This window comes from Protopterus annectens, chromosome 3.part1 (genome assembly GCF_019279795.1).
Source record: "Protopterus annectens isolate FY-2018-M chromosome 3.part1, PAN1.0, whole genome shotgun sequence".
Taxonomy (NCBI): domain Eukaryota; kingdom Metazoa; phylum Chordata; order Ceratodontiformes; family Protopteridae; genus Protopterus; species Protopterus annectens.
This window is the reverse complement of record NC_056732.1, coordinates 828,686,878-828,710,884: the sequence shown is the minus strand read 5'-3', so window position 1 is coordinate 828,710,884 and position 24,007 is coordinate 828,686,878.

The window sequence follows — 24,007 nt, the reverse complement described above, 5'->3', positions numbered from 1 at the left end:
GTGCAGGTACACATGCACATGTCAGCGATATTCACAGCATTCATATCCTTGTCCACCTTAAAGAACAGGAAAACTAAAATGTGTTGCTGAAACAAAGAATTATGCGATGGCCAGCATAAAGGAATAGGGTAAATACAAAATATCGATGCTAAAAAATCAGCCAAGGCTTCAGTCTAGCCTTACTGAAAGATAATTGTCTGTAAAGTTACTTAAGGTTACTACCTAATAGCAAATATATATAAATATTAAAAGACCCAGTATACTGAAACACAAAATCTTTCATGCTTTTTAATATATCTAATTGCAGCAATTTTAGCTGAACTTCCAGACAGAATTACACAAATGAAGATTCACCTAATTCACTGAATGTTTTTGAAACCTTTCCCAGGAATGGGTTAGTTTGAGGCAAGTTCATCAAAAAATAAATGACTTACTCCATGTAATCAAACCATGTACACTCAAAAACATTTCACTAAAATGCAAATTATTTGAAATACATGCAACACAGCTGCATACATAATTATTGACATCATTTCTTTTGATTTTGAAAGACCTCAGCCCACTCCACAGATAGCACAATATATACCACACACCCATCTCACTGCAAGACAAAATCCTAAACAGCAAAATGAAAAAGTGGAAGAGATTACAGCACAAAGCTGAAAAGCTACTCATTACCCCATTCTAGCAGGGGCTTCACTGCAGCATAAACTTGTTGTATTTTACTGTCATACATTTAAACATTCCAAATTAGGGTTATTACCCAAGTACCCTAAACCTTCACTCCATGCATGTATATCATCTCTCAAGTCACATGAACCTGACAACAGTGAAAATGTGTTGTACAAAAACAAAATATGCAAGTATCTCTGAAGTTGTGTAACATCACACGTAAAACATACATCTCGGGGGCGGGAGTGAAGGGGCAACTTATCTAGCAGCACAGAAATTGTAATGTTTAGAAAAAATAGTAAAGGCTGTGCATTTACATTACCGTTCTGTCTTAGTCCTGCAACCTTTTTGTTATCACTGTCTTCCTTCCTTAAAGATAACTCGTGCATCGTGTTCAAAGTCCCTGCACTTTCACACGTGTATCTGGTGAAGACAAAGGATATTCAGCATCAGTATTACAGTTTTCCTTCACTATAAATCAGACCTGCATTTCTCTACTGATACATGGAGTAACTACATCTACTAGTGAAAACTTCACAAACTTTGGCATTGTTTAGTTGTAATGCTGCTAAGAAGGTAACGCTTGCATGGCACATTACTTACCCTGAGGCTTTTGGCATTTCTGTCCTTGGTCTCTAGTTTATGCAGTCTTGTTATCATTTATTGTTTCACTTTCACAATTTTGCTTTTTGCCCTTATGGTCTTCCATAAGATGCAAAATCCTGCTGCCTGTTTTGTAAAAATTGTAACTTCATTTGACTGTATGCCTGCCTAGATGTTTGACATGGTTATGGTCCCCAGATCCCCTTCTTGTCTTATATGATTCGATGGAAAAATGGCACTATTTTTACAGGCATTATATATATAGCTGAGGTTGGTTTTTGCCCAACTAATTCAACAGCACACTTACAGTGCAGTTCATCTTTCCTAACACTCCACAGTTTTATATTGTGTTGTCATAATTTTTAAAACTGACCCTGCTGCTTGAGATCATGTATATGACATTTCAAATTATATATTATTCAATCACTGCTTTCTCATCAATGCACATCATCTCAGCAGAAGGTATAACATGCAACACCAGACTGAACAGATGGAAAACTGTTGTGCATTTCACCATCCTGCAGCTGTTATTTGTCCATGCAGAGCATATGTGCAGTGGTGAAAAATGTCATCTGCATTTCTTGACACTTTTGCTGTAATGCTTGCAGTAATATTCATATGGCTGTTCTTTATGTATCACTGCAGGCAAAAGCAAATCTGAATAGTCAGAAGGCAGGCTGAGAGTAATGTTTGAAAAACAATCATGGACATTAAATGCAGAGATCATATCTGACTCCTATTAGGGACTCTGGCTGCCAAAACATGCTCCCTGCTCTTCCACATATCCTGTATCTCCACTGACCCAAAGTTGGGCAAGCCCAATGTCCCATGGGATACTGGAGGATAAGCGATACCTTTTTTAGGGGTGGCAATGAACGTTACGCCTTTCAGGTATATCAGCCCTTTTGGCACTTTAAGGAAGATGATATCATAGGTTACCGAAATACCAGTTCCTGCCAGCTGTAGCATTTTTTTACAATTAGGCATGAAATCTACTGTATTTAGATCAAATGCTTAATTTTGTGAGTGTTGTCAAAGTGTGAAAGAAGGTTCCATGCCACCTAGTGTTATGACTAATGGCTATTTATACCAGTATGTAACAATGTTCATATCTGAAAGGTCACTACTGGCAATCATGTTAATGTGTTCTTGTATGTGATAGCCTCTGTTCATTTCATTTCACCTGCTGTCTTCTGATCTCATTCAGAGAATGTATTTTTCATACACAGCAGTGAACATTTTTAATATAGCTTATATGTCTGATGCTTGAATCTCTGAAGGTAAAAACAAAAATGACACATACATTATTTTATATGACTTGTACTCATCCTATGTCCTTGATTATGTGTCAGTATACTACATGTAAACAATTACTTATATAAGCACATTCAAGTGGCACTTTCTGTTGTGATCCTCCCACACACACACACACACACACACACACACACACACACACACACACACACACACACACACACACACACACACACACACAAACACATATTCATTTAGAGGTATTAATAAAAACAGAAAAATGCTCAAAACTGCTTTAAACAAAACTTTTTATTTGAATTTTGCAAAATAAATCTATTTTACACATTGAATCAAAGCTGTCCACTGTCAGTTCCTGATTGTATGGGGTGTACAGCTTTACTGTTATCTACATAATGTAAAAATTCCACCCCTGCTATATTTTAAAAAGGAAGCCTTCAATCTTGTCATGCCTGGCCAGGCTTTAGCCATCTGTCTCAGCCATCTACATGTAATACCAGAACTTGTTTTATGTTACTTGTTTGTTTCTTAGCCTTGTAGGTCAAAAAAAAAAAAGAAGATTTTTTGCCGTGCTTTGGGCAAAAGGTATAAAAAGCAAAATGAACTATAAATTTATAGATAATATACACAAAGACAAAAGGAGATATTTTCCCTTGAAGCATCAAGAGAAACATAAATGTTGTTAATGGACAATCCAAAGTTAAAATCAATCAGACATATACCTCTAAGACTGCCTAAGTTTAAGAGCACAAAAGAATAACCTGATGAAAGGAATAAACATTACACTGACAATTAAATACTGATTCAGTAATTTGGTGCACTTTGGGATATAATCTAAGAATCTCAGTGTAACTTGAATATATACATACTAGGTAATCGATCCTTTTTCTCTAAGACATCAGCATGGTTAAATGGATTTAAAATGAGCAATAGTTTAATAATTAAAGTTGGCAAGTTTAGTTAAATCCTAACCAGTTAAGGCAATTGATTCCATGTCTAGGGGCAATTTTCCTAAAAGTCTTTCCATTTTCAATTAAGTCAAAGTCTAATATTATGGCAATGGCCCCTGGTTTTGAGAAGGGGTATCTAGCATTTTCACCAGATGGATGAAATATTTTATACTGAACTATATTTTGAAGTAAGGTGACAAGTAAGTATGTGGCTCAGGATCCTGCATTTTGATTTTCTGTAGCAACACAAACAGGAGCACATCACTGATGGGGAGATAGAAAAAGATGACAATGCCAGCTTGGCACTGTTGTCTATGGTGGGATGGAGCTCAAAGAGGCTAATGTTTCCCCAGGCAGACTAATAAACCTATGACAATGGAAGTCAACTGTGGAGAAAATGAGCTGGCTTTGAAGGAAAGTGTTAAGAACATGTAAAGTGAGAATGTTTCAGAACATGCTGCATGGATGAAACCTTCTCAGGGCCTTGGAATATTCCTTAAAAAGGATTCAGTATAAGGTGGATTCTTGTTTGTGACCCATGAATATCTGCACATATTTTTAGATCTGTTTTCATAACAGGAAATGTTATCAAAGGTTAAAGAAAAAGACGAAGAAGAACATTGGTAAAACATACATAATTCATTCATTCATTCTTTGATAATCTAGTTAAGCCATTTTAAGATTTCTGGGTAAGTGAGTGAATGCAGAGAAACTTACCTTGGAGGGTACATATGCACTTTGTAGGATGCACATAGACACACAGAGACACTCAAAACATGCCTATGGGCAATCTGAAGGATTGACAGTTCACCTATAGTGTGTCTTCATGATGCTTGAAGCCGAAGCCACTTAAATATCCAGATGCATGAAAACAGGTAGAAAACTCAGTATTATCGCAATATTTCAAGTAGCTTGTCTATTTTTTAGGAAGCCATGACAGTATAATCTTTCATTTAAGCATGTTATCCCATGTTAACAAAAGTTTATAGTTTGATCATTTTATTTACTTTTGTGGACTGAGTTAGTTTCCCTAGGTATGGTCTATTTTTAGAGGTGACCCAACGTGATGCTTGTATGGGCTTAGAGATATTTGGCCAAGACACCTGTCAAATTCCACAACTCTCCATCAGATAGCCCAAGACAGAAAATCATGCCTGGGAAAGTAAACTCCAAGATGTCTGATCCAGAGCTTGAGGGACCTGCAGAATAGAATGTGAACCTGCAGTCCAGCGGTATAAGTAAAATGCAACAGTTGGAAAGCAATCTGACTTAGAGCGCTGTAATTTTGGACTCTGAAGTCAAATTGCAAGAGATTATAGAACAGTCAGAAACTAGTTTTTTTCAGCTCCTATTTTTTCTCCTGAAACTGTGGTAAACTGTAGTGCTGGATGAAGCCATTATTCTACAGGAGACTGGAAACCCATGCTGACAGGATGGCAGAGAACTGAGAATAGTGGTATGAGCAACCAGGAGTAATAAACTTACAGAGTTGATCCTTCTGGAACTTCTAATATCAGAAGACAAAATGTACACCTGAGATATTGTATAACAACCTATGCAAAACTAGATATGTACTATGTTTGTAAACTGCTTTAGTCTATGGCTGTAGGAATTCAAGCTACAGACATAGGACTTCTTATGACATTCCAAGGAAGCTGTGCTTGAAATAGTTCTGAGAGTTTTGCTTCTTGTCAGTAGTTTAGGAGCTGTATTCTAAAACTAAAGACAATTTAATTTGGGAATCCATTTTCACTTTCCAATTACTAAGTTCTATTTGAATCTAACTAAAATCTATTTTAAGCATGACAACATTTTCAGGGAACTTTTGCAATAGTTGCAGCACACTGCATTGTTCTTTGAGATCCAGATAAAATCTTTGATGATATTGAGATGTGGGCTGTTGCATGGATGGATCCAGTGCAGCAGATGCTGTCTGATTTTTAATATTCAATATTTACCGCATATTCTTTCATTAAGGGGGCCTAGCAGGATATTGGGACTTAAATAGCCTTGAGTGATGCTATCAGTATGGCTTATGGTGGACATATTGGTGTTCAGAAATGCTGTCCAGCAGATGCGGTGGCATTGACTGCCTTTCAGTTTTTTATACTAGTACAGGATAGCACATACAGGGAATATTCATGACATCGGAGATTGTGGTTCTAAAACTGGTGGAAGACAGATAGCCTTTAAACCTTGTCATGGTTTAGTGGTAATTCTTACTCTACATATTAATGCTGAAGACAAATAGGCACAGTCATAAACAAAAATGATTTAGAGATGAATGGTATTTAACATCACCAGTATCTCTTTGTAGGACATTATTATAGACACAGAATGTTTAACAGGGGTTGCTCATCCCCTAATCCATGGAAGACAAGCAGCCGGGGTAGTTAATTTAAGATGCTTTATTATATATAAGCACATCAGGATAGAAAGGGTCCATATTAAATTATCAAACGTTTCAAAGTTCAAATGTCATATGGTCGACATCGTATGATCGAACTTTGAAAAGTTTGAAGGTGAAAGGCAATGGCTCCATATGCGCAGAATGGGAAAATTTCCCTTTTCTGCACTGAAGTGTGGTCTCGGAGTTGGTATATTTAAGTAGGGGGGGGTGAGGGTAAGTTTTTTTTTTTTTTTACATTTACATTTTTATTATATATTTGAAGATTCAAGTTTCGCTCATATGTTGTCTAACATATGAGGTTCGAAATTTTGAAGCTTTGAATATATAATATAGATCTGATAGAAAGCAGCATCATTAAATATAAACAAACTGATTAACAAATAGAGCTTACACACATACAAGCTTACATCTCAACAGCTTACTACAAAATGGCACTCTGTCCCTGCACATGCTCAGTAACCAATAAACTTAGTACATGCCCACAGGAGGTTTTCCCCTTTATCAAAATAAGATTGCAGTTAGGCATGCATCCATCAATACAGACAATCAGAAAAATAAACACAATGCTCAGGCTGTTCATATTGTTTATGTCCAAGTCTCTGTATATCTGGAATATGGTCTGGAGATTTGACCAGATCTTGTGATGTAACCATCAGGACTGGACATAACAACAGGGACAGGTTTCAGTGAACAGCTCATCTCAGAATTCATCACAGGAATGGAAAGAGTTTCTAGAACTTCCTTAGGAACTGGAACACCAGACAACTCACTCTGTGATAAAGAGTCTTTCTCACAGACTATATGCTGTGGTACAGGTTTGGACACTGGTAGCAAACGCTTCTGATTCCACCTGAATTCTGCTCTTTGTGATTCTACAGTGTAGGATCTCAGCTATGGACAGATACTTTGCATGACTCCAGTTCAATCGTAACCTTTGGACACTTTGGATCCTTACCACCTCTCCCTCTCGTAATGGCTTGAGTGGTTTGCTGGTCTTATCATAATAGGACTTCTGGGTTAAATGCTTCTTCAACAGATTGGCTTTCACTGATCTGTTGTTCTTGACACATGGAACCATTAATTGACTACTGATAGGTAATGTGGTTCTGGTATGTCTCGACAGAAGTCTCTGAGCAGGTGAACCAAGATGTTTATCACAAGGAATGTTTCTGAGATTCAAGAGATTTAGGAAAACATCACTATTGTCTCATTTCAACTTCTCTAGTAACTGCTTTGCACTTTGCACTGCACTTTCTTCAAAACCATTTGTCTGAGAATACTCTGGGCTACTCGTGACATGAGTAAAGTTCCATTCCTCAGCAAATCTTTTGAACTGTTGGCTTGTAAACTGTGGCATTGTCAGAAATAACTGTGTGGGGTCCCATGAACTGCAAAATGATGCTTCATCTTAGTAATGACGGTACTGGATGCTAGATTAGGAAGTAGGTTAATCTCGAACTCATAGCTGTTGAAGACTGGTGGGGGCAGAGGGCAAGAGGGGCACTTACTGATTTAAAAATGGCAAATTTTTTAAAAGTATTTACTACCATTACAGGTGCATCAACGTGATGCAAGCTATGTTTCATTAAGGATAATTGCACTTAAATTTCTTACATAATTAGAAATTAAGCCAGACTGTGTTGATATGAGTTGGTATGTGTTAAAGAAGCAAATGCAGCCCTGTTAAATGAAGCAGGCCATTCTGAAGTACATTACTTAGCGGAGCACAGGAATTAGCTGACAAAAGTACTTGATGCAGTACTTGACCTGCATAGAGAGAACTGCAATAGCTTTGTAAGCAGGGATACAATGGATCTACTTCTGACCATAGTACTGACCACATACCATACACTTTATATTGTGCAGCTGTAAATATGCAAGCTGTAGTACTGCTAAAGCTTATGTTTTTCCTACTTCATAATAAAGTTTACAGTGGGCTGCCAGGACTGTGGTCAGAAACAGACAAACACAAAGTCCCATCTTATATTCTACTTGGCATGCAGTAACATTGACTCCTTCAGTCAGGTTTGTCCATGTATGCACAAGCACCAAAAATGAAACATTTCCCCTAATGACCCTCTCAGTAGTCTGTCCATATGACCCTCTCAGTAGTCTGTCCATGTATGCATAAGGACTAGCAAATGACATCAAAATGAATCATTTCCCCCAAGGTTCCCTTAATTACCTTCCCATGTTTGCACAAGCACAAAAATAAAGCATTTTCCCCAACAACTTCTTCAGTAGTGTGTATGAGTAAAAACAAAATTACATTTATTTATTATTTATTTATTTAACTGCCAACTGGGGAGGAGCAATGATCACTGACACAGACGGATATGGACTTTTGTCTGGTTAAGTGATTTACTAAGAGACAGTCATGCATGATGCACTTAGGGCAAAACAATAAAAATCATCAAGCACACGATGATGGGAAGGCCACCATCTCAGAGTCGCCGGAGTTTGTGTAACTTAAAGTAAGTTGGCGCCCATGCTCAAACCAACTGGAATAAGAGTCTATTAACACCAAATAATGTTGACCATTCCACTCAAAACTGTCTGTGGCTACTGTTGACCAAGGTAGTTCAGGAATCTGGCTCAGCTGAAGTGGTTCTTTCTGTTGATGTGGCTTTGTACTATTACATACAGAACAAAATGAAAGTACTCTTGCAATATCTTGTGACATAGAAGACTAAAATACTAGTCCTCTCACCCTTCTTTTGGTAGAGTCTGCTCCTGGGTGACCTCGGTGTAAGATAGTAATGTACTCTTGTTGGAAAGACTTTGGAACAATAACTTTAGAACCTTTCATAATGATACCATTGTCAGACAAAATCTCATCTCTGTATAGAAAATAGGGTTGCACATCTGGAAGTAAACTAGATTGCTTTGACTGCTAATCCTTGATTGATGAAATGGCTGAACCTTTGCAAAACTGGATCTGTAGCTGTGTGATCTCTCAGCTCATCAAGACGTGTGGAAGAAAAATGTCTCACCTCCCTGACTTCAAAATCATCGACCGAATGAGAGATTTGATTTTTATACTGTTCAGTGGTACTTCTGGGTGATCTGGATAACGTATCTGCAAGATAAATAAGTTTGCCTTTCTTGTAGAGAAGATTGAAATTATACTTTTGTAATCTCCAACATCATACCTTGCAATCTGGCTGGAGCTGTATGCAATGGCTTTCTCAGAATAGTGACTAGAGGCTGATGATCCGTTTCAATCTGGATAGGTCTACCATACACATAATCATGGAACTTGGAACATAAAACACAACTGCCAAAAGCTCTTTCTCTATCTGAGCATATTGCATTTTAGCTTGGGTAAGAGTTCTGGATGCATAAGCAACTGGTTGACCCTCTTGTAGAATGACTGCACCAAAACCAAATTTCAAAGCATCACATGAAAGAGTAACTGGCTTGTGGATGTCATAGTATCTGAGAGTAGGTGGACTGGCAATTCTCTGTTTCAGTACATCAAATGCTTTCTGGTGGTGTTCTAACCAAGACCAAGATACATCTTTACATGTTAGCTCTCTGAGTGGTGTGGATACTTGACTCAAGTCTGGAATGAACTTGCCTAGGTACTTAACCATGGCAAGAAATTGTTGCAGGACTTAAACATTGTCTGGAGCCGGCATCTTGAGAATGGCTGTTTGCATATAAGGGTCTGGTCGTAATCCTGAACCGATAAATAAATGATCAATGTAAGTGACTTCTTGTAGCCTGAATTTGTTTTTCTCTGGATTGAGTATAAGATTCACTTGACATGCCCTTTCCAGAACATTTCTGAGATTTCTCTCATGCTCTGCTTCGCCATTACCTCCTACTAGTATGTCATCTACTATAATAGCACAAGGATACCCTGAAAAAATATCTTGCATTGCACGTTGAAAGACTTCACTTGCAGAGTTTATCCCAAATGGCCCTCTCAGAAATCTGTACCTTTCAAATGGGGTACTGAAAGTAGTGAACAATGAAAATTTCTTGTCAAGCAAAATTTGCAAAAATGAACTCTTTGCAATCTAAGACAGAAAAAAACAGTGGCATTAGGCATGAGAGCTCCGACTTCTTCGACTGTGCGCATTGGATGATGAGGTCTTTTTAGTGCCTTGTTCAAATCTTGTGGGTCAATACATATTCTGATGTCATCTGAGCTTTACTTATGAGCTGCCATCATGGAAGATATCCACTCTGTCGGTTCACTAACTGGACAAATCACACCTTGTTGCACCATTTTGTCTAACTCGGCTTTGACTGTAGTCTGCATGGCTATTGGAATTTTGCTTGCTGGTCTGATAACTGGACTGACATCTGGGTCTAACTTCATGGAGTACACAACTGGAAGCTTGCCTAGTTTGTCTTCGAAAAGATCAGCATAGGTAGAAAAAATATGCTGGGCAAACATAGAGCAGTGGTCTTTTAAGCTAACATGGTGAACTTCCTTGTTAAATGAAAGCAGTCTGATTTTCAAAGTGTCTCTGAGGCCTAATAATGACTGGACATGCCTCTTGACCACATAAAATAATAAGTCGTAGCTTCTCCCAGCAGAGTAACATGAAAGCATTACTGAGCCTTCCATCTGAATCTCTTCACCACCATATGCGACAAGCTTTGCACACTTTGTCAAATCAAGCCTTTCACCAGCACGTACTCTAGCAAATGTTTCTGCAGACATAACATTGCAGTTTGAGCCAGTATCAACTTTGAGCTCTTTGGGTTTGCCATTTATCCAAACAGTACAAAATACTTCTTTCTTGGACAATAAATCAACTGCATTAACTGTTTCACTAAGCACTGACACATCATCAACATAAAAATAATAAGACTCTGGGTCATGGCTTTCTAATTGATCAACTCTTTTCTTAAAATGTTCCCTTTTAGTAAACAAATGCATGGCTTTTGATTTACAAAGTCTTTTGAAATGATTCCATGTATTACATTTGTGGCATTGTTAACCAAAAGCTAAGCATTTCTCTGCTTTAGATTCACGACTTCTACTACAATTACAACAGTTAACAATGAATCTAGGTTGGGGCCCATGCTTTGAGTTCACTCTTATACTTCACCGAGGCTGTGCGGTTTCTGGAAATTGCTAGAAAACTCTGGGGTTTACCTTTGAGTGTGGCAGGGGCTACAGCTGGCATGTGTTTGGGCCTGTTTCTTTTAACCACATACTGCATACTATCAATGTGAGGCTTAGAAGTTACTGGAAACATGCCTTTCTCATTTGTAAGCATACTCTTGTGCTTTTCTGTGAGCTAATATATCTGACAAATCTTAATGGCCTTATTCAAAGTTAAATCACTGTCATGAAGCAAAATCTTTCTCACAGCATCATCTTTAATACTACACACAAGTCTGTCCTTTATCAGCTCATCCCTTAAGTCACCAAATCTGCACGTTTTAAACTTTGTTTCTCAAGTCGGTTATATATGCAGCAAAAGTTTCACCTGGCTTTTGAGCACTTGTGTAAAATAAGTGCCTCTCCATTGTAATGATGGTCTGGGGGTTACGCATTTCTCTAAATTTATGTTTTAAGCACTCAGGGTCCTCCCTTGACTCAGTCTGTACAACAATATGATGGCTTTCCCCCTCTCCAATAAAGGTAGCAGGTGCAGACACAAATGAATGCTCCCTTTCGATGGCATCTGACCCAGGTAAATTAAGCAGAATAAATGCCTCTATACAGTCATCTTTATCAGAAAATGTAGCCTATATGAAAATGTCATACTATTGCTCAAACACTCTCCAGTTCTCTGCTATATTACTATCAAACACCTGGTTTTCGACATCTGTCTGCCATGCCAACAAAGTATCTCAAACACACTGAAAATATGGCCATTGTAATAATATATGAACAGATTGCATCTCTGCAGCTTGCAGTAACACACAAATGCACAATAAACTCTTCAAAACACTGTACTGTGATATATGCTTTGAAATGGCTGTGTTTTGTTAAATAACTTTACTGTAACACTGCACAAACGTGAGCACTTCATACACTTATGATAACTTGGATAGCCTCAATTAATACAAAAATGCATTTGTTTCTCTTAATTTTATTTGTTTTATTCACTTTATGCAATTTGGACTTTATTTCAAACATTTTCCATAGTAATTTGAATATTTCTAGTAATATCAGACATTTCAACTATTTTAATATCACTTAGAGTATTCTGTATGCTATGTTTCATATTTTGCAAATAAGAAATAGTTTGAGCAAGTTTTAACATGAGAAATTTGTTTCTGACCTGTTTTGCAAATCATACATACTGCGAAGGATTGTCCACTCTTGTGTATACCTCCAACTGTAGCTGAATACCTCTTGAAATCAAAATAGAGAAACTGGAGTTCTTTTGGACCATCAGATATGCCATTTCTGACATCATGTCCTTTTTAGACATGCCATCTCTGACACCGTGTTGCTCATCCCCTAATCCATGGAAGACAAGCAGGCGGGGTAGTTAGTTTAACAGATAGAGGTTACACACATACATGCTTACATCGCAATAGCTTACTACAAAATGGAACTCTGTCCATGCACATGCTCAGTAATTAATGCACTTAGTACATGCCCACAGGCGGTTTCTTAAAGACATATGCACACTGATCTACACCAGGCGTCCCTTCAATATTTGAGGAAGTAGACAGTGGGGGGATATTCAGACATAGAATAAGCTTATTTAAAGCTGTGCCTCCATGATATCCTGGTGTGGTGAGACTGTTAATGTGAATAGTAACACAGCATGGAAGAATTGCCCTGGTTGGCTGTTTGCTTTGCTACAATATGATCTCATCAATACCTGTATTCAAGATCACAGAGTGCAGACTAGTAATGATTGTGATGTGGTTTAGATCTTGGGGGGAGGGTGGCATCGATATGGTCTGCAGCTTAGAAATACATCAGATCTACAGTCTTAGTCATTATTTTGTGAAAGTTCTGAACATCTGGGAGAAAAGCCAGAGAAGGCTTTATGTGCTAGAATTCAGGGCATCCCAAGTCTTTTGGATGTTGTCCATATTTATCATTCTCAGATCCCAAAGTGTAGGTCTCATAACTCTCATCTGCTATATTTTAGAATCAGCAATATTATTTATTCATTGTTAGATTTTGTCTTATTCCTCCTATGTATTGATATTTTTAATAATCTTAAGCCTGCCCAAGGGTGTTTATAGCAATATAAGCTATTATAGCAATAACCCATGCCTGGGTGTGGGTAATGCGGGATTTACCCACGGTTGGCGTGGTTTGGTCCCAAGGGCAAAGCCCGAGGGACCAAACAAAGACTACTGTGGGTAAATCCCGCATTACCCACACCCAGAAGTGGGTTATTGCTATTATACTATGACATTATTTAAGAAAAGAAATAATTACTTTTCTTAAATAATGGCATTGTATAATGCCTCTTTGCTGCCCTTCCGCAGCTGTCTGGTATCCGCGGCAGTTCTGATGTACTGCGCATGCCTATGCAGTACATCAGAGCTGTGGCCAAAAGCAACGGAGAAAGCAAGATCTCAGTTGCTTTTTACTGTTTCGCTATGTTAAATGGGTTTAACATAGAGACAGCTTTAAAATAAGCAACGGAGATGTCCGTTGCTTATTTTAAAGCTGTCTCGCTATGTTAAACCCATTTAACATAGCGAACAGTAATGGAGATCTTGCTTTCTCCGTTGCTTTTTTTTAAACCTGTCTCGCTATGTTAAACCCATTTAACATAGCGAGACAAGTTTAAAAAAAAAGCAACGGAGAAAGCAAGATCTCCGTTGCTTTTTACACACTGTGTCGCTATGTTAAAGGAGTTTAACATAGCGAGACAGCTTTAAAAAAAGCAACAGAGATCCCTGTTGCTTTTTTTAAACCTGTGTCGCTATGTTAAACTCTTTTAACATAGCGAGACAGTGTTTTAAAAGAGACTTATACTAATGGAAAAAGTCGGACCTTTTTCCATTAGTATAAGTCGATTTACAACGTGCACGCTGGCCAATCAGCGTGCACATTTTGGAATATTAATGGGGTGTCATGGTATAATAACTAACTAAGCTAAGCATGTACAATGTTTTCTTTTCATTAACTATGTGTGATCTATTACCTAAACACTTTCTGCTTTGAAAAAAATAAGAAAGTGTTTCTCTTTTTGACTATTTGCTATGACTTTTAATGCTCAGAAGATGAAAGGCATGACAAATCTAGTTTCTTTGAGTGTGTTGAATTTTATTTACCTGATGTATTCCTCATACCATTTATAGGATGTCTTAACTGTGATGATGGCATGCAGGTTAGGAGAGGGACACCTACAGAAACACTAAGAACACCAAAACCATCTCAGTAGTAAAAATGAAGAACCAAAGAGAGTCTGCTAAACACAGCAGCCTTTTTAAATGAACAGAAACCATGAATTTAATATATTGATAACTTTATTATTAAATCAAGAAATACATTGTCAAATTTGATTTAGTAGACTGCCATACTTGACTGAAATTATATATACTAAGAAATTAAATTTGGCCCTGACTATGAATAATAAAGATTCTAGAGCGAGGAATGATAATATTGTAAGAAAAAGTACTTATAATCCCCCCTTCCACCCCTTGGTTCAATTAAATAAAACAAATATCGATCGAAAACTAAAAATGCATATGTTAAAATACCCCCATTTGATTAAAGATGCATGAGATTTTTTAAGCAGGACTAAAATGGCCTTTATAATGAACAAATATTGTTTGTGACCATTGATGTAGTATATTTATATTCTGTGATCCTGCATCATCTAGGTTTAGAATACTTTTTTGAAGTGGTGTCATCACTTGAATTTTTAAACAATAAGGAGGTTCACTTGATTGTAGAACTAATGGTACTTGTTCTCAACAATGATTTTATTTACTTTGAGAGAGAGCATTTTTAAACAATGTAAAGGGGTAGCAAAGGGTGCTATTTGTGCCCCATTGTATGCAAATATAGTTGTGTTTGCCCCGGAGAACAGGTTCCTTTTAAACTACAAATTTCAAAATTGTTCATAGGTTCATAGGTAGGTACTAGGCTAATGGCCCAAGGGTCTAAGTAAGCCTAGCCAACAAGGTTCCCTGGCTTACGCCACCCAAGAAAGTTATTTTCCTGAGCCCCTGTTGAGCAGATCCACAGAAGTGATCCCCGGGGTGTATTTCCTATTTCCCATCCACTTATCAAGATTTTTTCTTGAAGAGAGCTAACGAGAAACTTTGCTTGACATACATGGGTAGCTTGTTCCAGAGTATGGTAAGTCTCTGGGACAGGAATCTATCCTTCCAGCATGTCCTGTTTATTGTGCTGACAAGGTTTAGGTCCCTAGAGCATGTAGCTCAGAGGGATTGGGGTTTCTTTAGGTGTAGCATGTCCAACAGCTCTGGGTTTGACATAGCTTTATATGTTAGGCAGAGATCACCTCGGAGTAGGCGATATGCTACGGAGTAAAGCTGGAGTTTTTTGAGATAATCAGTGTAAGGCATCTGTTTGAGGCTGGTAATCCTCTTTATGAGGTACTTCTGTGGCCTTTCCAGCTGCTACAGATGTCTTGTGAGATACATTCCTAAAGGGGCATTGTACTCTATAATGGGTCTAATGAGTGCTGAGTAGAGGGGAACAATGACTTATTTTTTCCTAGATGAGAACCCTTTTGTGATGAGGTGTGCCATGTAGAAGGATTTCCTGACTACTGTGGCGATGTGATACTATCCACCTGGGTCCCCAGGTCACTTATCACACATTCGGTGTTAAGTAAACTGCCGCCTATGTGGTAGTTCATAGGTACAAAGTTTTTACAGTAGGGGATGACAAGGCACTTTTTGGCACTGAGCTAGAGGCCATGGCTCTGACACCAGACATCTGTCTCAGTGAGGCTCTTCTGTAGGATGTCCACATCATTTGGGGACTCAACTATGGCTCCTAGTTTGCAGTCATCTGCGAACTTTGTTAGCCAAAGGCCTTCTGTGTTAGCCTGTACTTCAGAGAAGTAGATACCAAACAGAAGAGTTCCCAGGACTGAACCCTGTGGTACTACACTTGTCACTGATTTGAAGTCAGATTTGGAGTCTGCAACTTTTGCAGTATGGGTTATGTCAGTGAGCCAATTGGCAACCCATCTTGTGACATAGGGATTTATACCCAGTTTAGTGAGTTTTGCTATAATTCCAAAATGGGGGATGGTGTCGAAAGCCTTGGTGAGGTCAAGACAGGCTGTGTGAACCACCTTACACTCGTCTACAGCTTTGGTGACTGCCTCAAAGAAGTCGATCAGGTTCAGGAGGCATGATCTGCCTTTCACAAAGCTGAACTGGGTGGGGTCTAGAGTTTTGAGGTTACCAATGTCTTTGTTTATGAGTTCCATGATGATACGTTTCATGGCCTTACAGACCAGGCTTGTCAGGCTAATAGGGCGATAGTTCCCAGGGTGAGTGATGGCTCCCCCTTTGTGGACTGGGATAACTGTTGCTGTGTGCCATTCAGTGGGCACAAAGCCTGATGTGAGACTATGATTGAACATGGTGCTTAAGTGGGGAGCTAGTTCATTCTGAAGTTCGTGTAAAACGCAGCCTGGGATGTTGTCCCATGGATACTGTGTTTTTGGCTTTAGAGAGTGCAGCTTTTACCAGCGTAGTTGTGATTACAGGGACTCTGCATTCTTCCTGTATAGATATGGGCCCTTTAGGAGGTAAGAGGGGAGTAAAGTCAGCACTGAACCTAACTGCCAAGACGTTGGCAATATCAATTGGTTCTGTAATTTTCATGCTGTTGTGCTGTAACTCAGGGCAGATCTGGGTGTTACCATTGAGATTCTTGACATAGCTATAGAATGCTTTGTGGTTGTCCCTAAAACCAGTGGCAATTTTGTTTTCGTGGCTAGCTTTGGAGGATCTTATAAGGGATCTCAGCCTCTTACTGAGGCTGACCAGGGAACTCCTCCACTCATGGGATTTTACTCTCTTTTGCAACAGTTTCTTCCTTCTGTTGTAGAGTTTGTTTATGGCAGGGGACCACCAGATTGGTTTCCTTTATTTGGAGGATAGCATCTTGGTTCTGTTTGGGATAGCACGATCCATGCACTCATGTAAGTTCTTATACAGTGCATCTGTGTAAGATTCAGCAGTCGTAACTGTATTGTCCATCTGCATGGGTGTCATGAAGTTCACCACTTCTGTCTTAAGAAGCATGAAGTTGGCTTTGGAGAAAATTTTACCATGATTTCCTTAATGGGGAGTGGGGGCGGGATGTGGATATCTAGGGTGATAAGCTTATGGTTGGATCTGACCAACAAGGAGTTGACTTCAAGTGTGGAATACCAGTCACTCATGTTGGTAATGACTAGGTCTAGGATATTGTTGCCCCTGGTGGGGGTGTGGATAAGTTGATCCAGGGCATTGGAATTTATGAATTCCAAAAAGCTTTGAGTGAAGGAGTTGATACATGAATAGTTTTCCCATTTAATGGTGGGGTAGTTGAAATCACCCATAATTAGGGTGTTTGGTTGAACCCTAATATTTTCCAGTATAGCAAGAAAAGAGGAATGGGAATCCTGGGGCATGGTGGGGGATCTGTAGCAAGCTACAATTTGGATTGAAGTTTTGCCCAGAGTTAGATGCACTTGGACAACCTTGGATGCATTATGCTGAGCAACTAGCCTGGACGTGTGGATATCCTTAATGAATATGGACACACCTCTGCCTTTGGTGTTCCAGTCCAGGTTAGGTGGCCAAAAGGTGTGGTATGAGTTAGAGCCTGGTAATGCAGGGTTGTTTTCTGGAGCCTTGAACCAGGTCTTAGTCACTGCACAAATATCAATGTTCTCCATTTTAAGGAGTGCCTCGAGGGAGTGCATTTTGAGATTTATACTTCTAGCATTGAATAGCATTACCCTCAGTTTTTGCTTGCCTGTTCCTGTTATGATGGTGAATTTGTCATTTTAACCTTGCCTATAAAAGGCACTATAGGGGCAGCAAGAGCCTTAGCCAGTATCTGGAATCCCAGGGGTGACAGGTGCAGGCCATCTCTGGCAAAGCATCTTGGTCTGTAGACCATGTCGTCCCAGGCAGACAGATACTGGATTCCCTTAGAATGACACCAAAAGCTTAGCCAATTGTTGAAGTCAATCATTTTGTCCTTGTACTGCGGTATCATTCTGGGTGATGGCAGGATGCTACTCAGGGCTATGGTCATACCTGCCTGGGCTACAAGATCGGAGAGGTCTTCCATGTCTCTTTTCATGTAGTCCAGGGAGGTAGATCTCAGGTCTATCACACCAACATGGACAATGACAGCATCATATTTGTACTTGTTGTGGAGTGACCTGAGTGTGTGGATTATGTGGCAGATCCTGGCACCCGACAGGCACCTGACAGTAATCTTCTCCTTGTTTAGCCTGGTGAGTGGGACATCAGTGTGCCTGACTGTAGAGTCACCTATGACTAGTGTGTTGGGTACGTTGTTTTACCTTATTGGCTGTGGTTGAGTGGCACACTGAGTCTGTGGGCTATGTGTCATTTGGGTTGTGTTGGGGGGTAGAGATTGCTTGCATTTCTTCTTTGGAGGTCTCTGTTGCTTGAGCAGATTATTACTGAGAGCCTCCATGAATGTTTTTGTGTTTCTATGTGTGGATTTTGGTGGTGTAGGTTTAGTGGGACTATGCGATGAGTGTGGTGTGGTGCAAGTGTTTACCTTCTCCTCTTGACTGTCAAGTTCAATCTTGGTTGGAGAGACCTTTACCTCCAGTTTGGCTAGATAAGTGCAACTCTCACAGGTTGTGGTGTTGAGTGGTAGGAGGAGAGGGTTGTCTGTGTACATGAAGCAATTGCTACATTGCCCCAAGATGCCCAGATTCATCAGATAGACAGGAGAGAACACTGGGAGCTGACCCTTTGACATGCCTGAATAAAAAACTACTTTCCTCTAGACAAGTAAGGAAAGTGAATATAAGAGCTGTTTTTCTCGAAGCAAGTCAGGAAAGCAAGTACAAAAACTGTTTTCCTCTAGGTAAAGAGGAAGGTTGAGTGCTGTAGTAATTTGTAGCTTATTTAGAGCTAACAACAAGTTCTGAACAAGTGCTGAGCACTAATAAGCAAATTCAAGTGCTGAAACTAAGAATCTGTAACTGGATCTTGTGGTAGATAGGCTACCTAGTGCTTATCACTCCCACTGATAAGCTAGAATGATTCCCTCCAACACAGAAAGGTTTGGGGGGCTCAGAAGCTTACAAACGGTCCTGGATACAGCAAATCTGTATCTGGACTAGACTAGTTAGAGGAAAGGTAGAAAACAAGTGCAAATGTGGGCTTTTAAACCAGAAAGTTGAAAGAGATAGAAAAACTGCCCAAACGGCCAATAAACTACAATTTCTGGGCCAGAAACCACTCTTGTGGTAGATAGGCTACCTAGTGCTTACCACTCCCACTGATAAGCTAGAAGGCTTCCCTCCAACACAGAAATGCTGGGGGGGGGGGCTCAGAAGCTTACAAGCAGTCCTGGACACAGCAATTCTGTATCTGGACTAGACTAGTTACAGGAAAGGTGGGAAACTAGTGCAAATGCGGGCTTTTAAACCAGAAGGTTGAAAGAGATGGAAAAACTGCCATATGGCCAATAAACTACAATTTCTGGGCTAGAAACCACTCTTGTGGTAGATAGGCTACCTAGTCCTTACCACTCCCACTGATAAGCTAGAAGGCTTCCCTCCAACACAGAAAGGCTTGGGGGGCTCAGAAGCTTACAAACAGTCCTGGATATAGCAAATCTGTATCTGGACTAGACTAGTTACAGGAAAGAAGGGAAGCAAGTGCAAATGTGGGCTTTTAAACCAGTAAGTTGAAAGAAATAGAAAAACTGCCCAAACAGCCAATAAACTACAATTTCTGGGCCAGAAACGACTCTTGTGGTAGATAGGCTAGCTAGTGCTTACCACTCCCACTGATAAGCTAGAAGGCTTCCCTCCAACACAGAAAGGCTTGGGGGGGCTCAGAAGCTTACAAACAGTCCTGTATACAGCAAATCTGTATCTGGACTAGACTAGTTAAAGGAAAGGTGGGAAACAAGTGCAAATGCAGGCTTTTAAACTAGAAAGTTGAAGGAGATGGAAAAACTCCCCAAACGGCCAATAAACTAAAATTTCTGGGCCAGAAACCACTCCTCTTGTGATAGATAGGCTACCTAGTGCTTACCACTCCCACAGATAAGCTTGAAGGCTTCCCTCCAACACAGAAAGGCTTTGGGGGCTCAAAAGCTTACAAACAGTCCTGGATACAGCAAATTTGTATCTGGACTAGACTAGTTACAGGAAAGTTGGGAAACAACCGCAAACGTAGGCTTTTAAACTAGAAAGTTGAAGGAGATGGAAAAACTCCCCAAACAGCCAATAAACAATTTCTGGGCCAGAAACCACTCTTGTGGTAGATAGGCTACCTAGTGCTGACCACTCCCACTGATAAGCTAGAAGGCTTCCCTCCAACACAGAAAGGCTTTGGGGGCTCAGAAGCTTACAAACAGTCTTGGTTAAAGCAAATCTATATCTGGACTAGACTAGTTACAGGAAAGGCAGGAAACAAGCTCAGAATTTTTTCTTTTTTTTTAGAAAGTGGAAAGGGAGAAAGGAGATACAGAAGATAATTCAAAATTAAGGACCTAAGTGGCTTGCCCTTCACAAATATTCTCTCTGTATTAGGTAGAGTGAGCTAGTGACACTAAACTGGAATACAGCTGTGATAGAGCTGAACAGATAGGACTGGTAGGAGTGTCTGAAGTCAAAATATGATCTCACTGTACTCAGTTGAGTGAGCAAATGAGGAGTGTTCAAACCCAAATTTACAGGAGGGGCGGGTAATTCCAACACCACCAAGATTAATACCAAAACAAGAACAGGGAGGGTGGGTGGGCAACTGACTGCAGAGACAGAGAGAGACCACATTATTCTATGAAATAATTAAATAGAAAAATAAATAACTATAGAGAGACACAGACACAATAGTCAATGAAACAATTAAATAGGCAGAAAAATGAAATGCAGTACAATCTTTAACACTGCAAGTTTGTGCCTAACTCAGCTAGTAATGCAGTTGATTGTAGGTATGTAGCAGAAGCCAAACAACTCGGGTATTGAGTAGTAATAAATTCAAAGATATGTGACTCGCTTATTAATACAGAAAAACCCTCTAGGCTAAGAGTTTAACACTGAATATCAATGAAGTGAAACACAATAGCCCCCACTTACTGCACAGCAGAGAGAGACCACAGTATTCTATGAAACAATTAAATATAAATATAAATAACTACAGAGACACAGACACAATATTCAATGAAACAATTAAATAGACAGAAAAATGAAATGCAGTACAATGAAATGCAGTACAATCTTTAACACTGCAAGTTTGTACTTAACTCAGCTAGTAATGCAGTTGATTGTAGGTATAAAGCAAAAGCCAAACAACTCAGGTATTGAGCATTTTTAGATGATATTTTTGTTATGGAAGAGTTCAAATGATGATTTAATAGAGTTCTTTGATTATATAAACTCCACCAATGAATTTTTAAAGTTTTTTTCTCGACACTCATTTCCAAGTATAAATTACTTAGATGTCTTGATTAGTGAGCAAATGGAATATGAGGGCTTTTCATCTGATATATATGTATATATATATATATATATATATATATATATATAGTACTTACGTATTATCGCAACCACATTCTGATTGTCTCACAGTCAGGTTAGAAATCTGTCATAAATCTTGACATTATGGGCAAACAAGTTACTGTCCTTAATGTCATGATTTCTGACAGATTAGTAACCTGGATGCGATATTTTACTGTTCTAGAAATCGGAGTTGAGACGAGCCCAGTGGTATGTGAAGAAAATGTACTGGCTACTTCTGGAACTCGGTTGAGAAAACCAAGAAATTCACTCCATCAGCTTTCCCTTTCCATCCTGTACATACCATGCTGGCCCCCCAGAGTGTCATCCTGTGTTTTGTGTGCTTATTGCTAAAAGTTTCATGTCTGCAGATGTTACCTTTTACCCCTTTTTTTGGCTGGTGTCAGGACCCTCAACCTTTACAACATTTCTGGGGAAGGGAATGTGCTGCAAAGGCGGGTCATAGCATCCGCTCAGAAAATGTCATCGCTTGAAAGGAGTACATCTATGTATTTTTCTGGCTGGACTTTTGGGTACACGGCCGACAGAAACACAGTTGTAGTCATTCCCGAAGTACATATTTTCAACTGTTCTTTCATATGCAGAGGAAGTTGTGTAATTGTGATTTGGAGTAAATACTCCGTTACGTGGTTTTGCTTTATTCTGCTTGCACGGTTGTGTCCAGGGTTTCATTTTAAAAACACGTCATCGACGGACGTCCTGCTGGAAGAGAAATTTGGATCTTTGTAATGCTCCCTGGTGATACCCAGTGTCACAGATAGCTGGTCACAGTGTATTATCCACCCCTACCAAAACACAAACACTCGTTTGTCCATAATGCCAAGAATTATGACACATTCAGAATGTGGTTGCGATAATACGTAAGTACTATATATATATATATATATATATATATATATATATATATATATTTATATATTTATATATATAAAATATATATAGGAAGTCTACTTTTTTTAACTTCTACCTGCATTGTAATAGTGGTCTTCCCCTCCATCAGAAAAGAGGTTTGGTGAAAGGACAATTTGTGAGGCTGGCTAGGATGGTGTTGAATGACTTAGAATTTGAGACCCAGTGTGATATTTTGTCTAATATGATTTATGAGAAAGGCAACCCTCACAAACTAGTGAATGAGTTAAGATATGAAGTTAAGATGGGTAGGCATGATGGATTTAAAATTTTGCTTGATGAAAACACAGTGAGAATATTGTGGATACTACTATAACAAATAATAGGTCTTTTAATTCAGCTTTTGTTTTAAAGTATTTTCCCAATTGTTTTAATATTAGGAAGATTATTAAAAAGAATGCGGGTATTCATAGTTTTGATAAGGATGTTTTAGGTTCCCTGGGTAGGTATCCACAAATAGTTTATAAAAGTGTTTACAACTTGAAAAATAGTTTTGAAAATAAGAAGAATGTATCTAATCCAGGCATGAACATGATGTCTGGTTATTACATTACTAAATGTGGACATTTTACCAATGTGATCATATTTTGGTAAGGAACACTATTAAGATACATTACATAATGTTGGCTAAAAATGATAACTGTAGGACTAAAAGGGCAGTATATCTTAGTGTGTGTGTTGAATGTAATGACTTTTATGTTGGGAAAACTGATAGGCCATTAAATTGGATTTATGAGCATCTCTATAATATTAGAGAGTGTAATGATAACAGTGCTCTTTATAAACATAAGTAATTCCCAAACCATAATGATTTTAAGTTTTCCATTTTAGAACAGTTCACTATTGATCCACAGGATGGACCTTGAGAAACTATTGTGGAATATAGGGAACTACAATGGCAATTAAGGTTACATGCTGATAAACCACCTGGGTTGAATGATAATATCTTAGTTACCAGTTTTTTTAAAGTTGAGAGCTGTTAAACTATAATTTCCTAAAAAAATGTTATAGATTTTATTACTGTAATTATACATGTATTTTTTCTACTGCTTTTTATTTCTTAGCAGTTTTTTAACAAAAATTCATTCAGTTACATTTGTTATATACTTTTTCATCTATTTTTGTATATGATGGACTTTTCTAGGATTTTTGTATTTTTAATATTTTATATCATATTGTACTAAGTATGGTTTTATGCACAAGAATTGTTTTTAATTTTAATAATAATGGAATTGATTCCCTTAAAGGTTTTGGTGAAACTCATTTCTGATTACTTCCTATTGCTTATTATTTTATGGATCTACGGAGACACATTTTTTTTTTCTATTTAAACACTAAATCAAGTGTGGATGCTCAATTCTGATAAAGTCCTAGCTTGTGAAGATGAAAGCACTTAATTTATTTCTATGTTTAATAATAAAGTTATCGCTATATTAACTCTTGGTTTCCATTCATTTAAATGGACTGTTGTGTTTAGTAGATTCTCTTTGGTTCTACACCTGCAGAAGCCCATTTTTTGA